The sequence below is a fragment of the Sorex araneus genome, chromosome 8 (genome assembly GCF_027595985.1).
Source record: "Sorex araneus isolate mSorAra2 chromosome 8, mSorAra2.pri, whole genome shotgun sequence".
NCBI classification, from domain to species: domain Eukaryota; kingdom Metazoa; phylum Chordata; class Mammalia; order Eulipotyphla; family Soricidae; genus Sorex; species Sorex araneus.
The window spans coordinates 55,606,606-55,609,442 of NC_073309.1; positions in this window are offsets into that span (position 1 = coordinate 55,606,606).

A 2,837-nucleotide genomic window follows, 5' to 3' on the forward strand; every position below is an offset into this window, starting at 1 on the left:
GGCTCCAGACTGCTCCAGGCACCCGGTGTCCTGCCCCAGCCTCCACCTGCTGGACTTTCCCCAGGGCAGGTCCAATCAGGAGGATATGGTGGCCCAGCCCCACCTCACCTCCCCATATATGATCCTGACCCCCAGTGAACACCCAGGGGCCCAGCCATGCCCCCCAACCTGATTCTGAGTCATTTTTTAATTTGGGGTTGGGGGCCATGCCTGGCAATGCTTTCTTATCTCCCCTGGTGGGGCTCAGGGACTCCCCTGTGAGGTGCCGGGCATGTCAGGTCAGTCCAGGCAAGTCAGGCTCCTTCCTCTGTGCTCTCTTGGCCCACGCGCTGATCCGTGCCGGCCGCTCCCCACCAGGCAGAGGCGCCTCAATCCAGGGGCTGCCTCTCTGCTGGAGACTACACAGACCCCGACTGGAACACAGAGGACTAAGCACCCCAAAGCAGTCCCTAGGGTCCTTGGCTGCCCATGCAGCTCTCACAGAGCAGCAGCTTCACTGTAGCCCCCACTGCCCCTGTCATAACCCCCAAGCTAGATGCACCGTCCTCTGACCCCTGACCTCTCCACCGTGAGGTCAGTGCTGATGTCGTGCCAAGTCTCACTCAGAGTCCCCTACACAACTTCGCCTCACCTGGACCCGATCCCTCCTCCGTGGACTGTTACGGCCCTTCCCGAGTCACTAGGAGAGATGCGCAGGCAGCCGGGGGTCTTAGGGTCCTCAGACACCGACACAAGAGGCCACATGTCCCCACACAGTTCGGCATGCTTTGTAGCTATGCTATCGCTGTTGAGGGATGCAGAGCCCCCACTGTGTCGTCTCCCTTCTCCCGCTGCAGGTGTCTCGGGAATCGTGGTGCCAGTCTCCTCGCGGCTCGAGGGATGTGAAGAGCAAGGCACGTCTCTGCTGCTCAGTTTCAATATGTGGAAAGTTTGGAGAACTGGGATCGACTTAGAACATTTCCGCAGCAGAACTCAGTTCCCCTCTCCCTGCTGCTGGAGGTGACACCCACATCAGGTGTAGCAAAACACACATTTGGAGCACAGTGAGGAGGTCGCTTGTCTTTCACGAGGCCTACTAGGGTTTGATCTCTGGCACCATATAGAGTCCTACAAGCCCCAATGCAGTGATCCCTCAGCACAGAGCCAGGTGGAAGCCCGAGATCGGATAGATATGGCTCCCTGAGGCAAAACTAACACCCTGATAAAGCAACAAACATTTGCAAACGCATTGCCAGGGCCAGAGAGGTAGCACAGCATGGAAGGTGCTCGCCTGCTGTGAGTGCAGCTGAGCCAGCTCAGTCCTGGCACCACAAAGGACCCCCCAAACAAGTCCCACCAGGAGTGATCTCTGAGCACAGAGCCAGGAGTCATCCCTGAGCACTGCCAGGGTGCCCGTCCCCAAAAATACCATCAAAGGAGCTGGAGGAATATCTCAGAGACTCCAAGCACCTGCCTTTCAAGAGACAGCTGCGAGACCCATCCCCGATGTCCAGCCTGTGCCCAAAGCCCTCTCGGCCGTCCAGACATCCCACAGCCAGAGTGTGAGCCCACAGAGGTGAGACCCCACATTACCTCAACTAAGAGTGTTTGGGTGCCATGGCGGGCCTTGTCCCTCTGGCGAGGAGGGCGTGTGTGTCCAAGGCCATGAAGGCAACCTGGAGGAGCACCTGCCACGCGTTTGACCCCGGTCACCACAACGACAAGGGCTCAGTGCGGGTAAAAGAATGGAAATAGACACAGGAGGAGACAGCTTCGTGCCTGCGGGCTTCTGCTCCCCAGTAGGACACATGGCTGCTCCTCACTCCCGCAGCGGATGTGCTGGCTCCCATGTCTCCCTCTGCCTCGGGCCTACCTGGTAATCTTCTGCAAAGCCCCAGCTGCTGTCCTTCTCCTTTCCCCTCATGTGCTCGGGCAGTCTGCAGCACGGATGTCTTTGTGGAAGCTGGAGAGAGGGAGGCAGAGCCCGATCTTGGGACCGAGGGGCTGCTCTCGCTCTCAGTTTCCTACCAAGACCCTAAAAGCAGTTGGGCCAGAGTCACAGCACAGTGGGGAGGGCACTGCCTTGCATGAGACTGACTAGGATTCAATGCCCCGTACCCCACATGGCACATAGAGCACTGAGTGCAGAGCCAGGAGTCAGCCTTGAGCATTGTGTGTGACCCTCCCCCAATAGCACAGCCTGAACCTCCTGATCCTACACCTCATGCCCAGGGCCGCCCACCTCTGGCACCCACAGAGAGCAGCTTGTCCTTGTGTTTATCCCCCCAGGTATTAAGCTGCATTTCTCTCTGTGTGCGTATGTGTGTGTATGCGTGTGCCTCTGTGTGTCTCTGTGTGTGTGTGTGTAATTGTGTCTCTGTGTGTTTGTCCATCATCTGTTTCTGTCCATCTTTTTCCCCTTTTCAGCTACTGTCCCAAATGTTGTCATTAATATGCCATTGCAGCTGACGCCATAGCTGAGATCACGTCCTTTAGGAGAGACCAGGGAGGAACTGATGGGTAAAAAAGGTGGTCTGGGGTCACAGGGGAGATAGTACAGGAGTGAGGAACTTGCCTTGCAAGCAGCTGACTTCTCGACCCCAGTTGGATCCTTACCCCTCCCCCACCAGCCTTCCAGGAGTGATCCCTGAACACAGAAGACAGGGGGAAGCCCTGGTCACCACCAGGTGTGGCCCAACGCCATCCCTCATAAGTAGGGTTTATGATTCACTGATACCATTTCTGGGTATAACCCCTAAGAATAGAAAGCAGGATCCTGAATGGATCACTGGACACCCCCATTCACGGGGAACTATTCACGATGGTCAGCAGGGGAGAGCCATGGAATGAATGGAAGC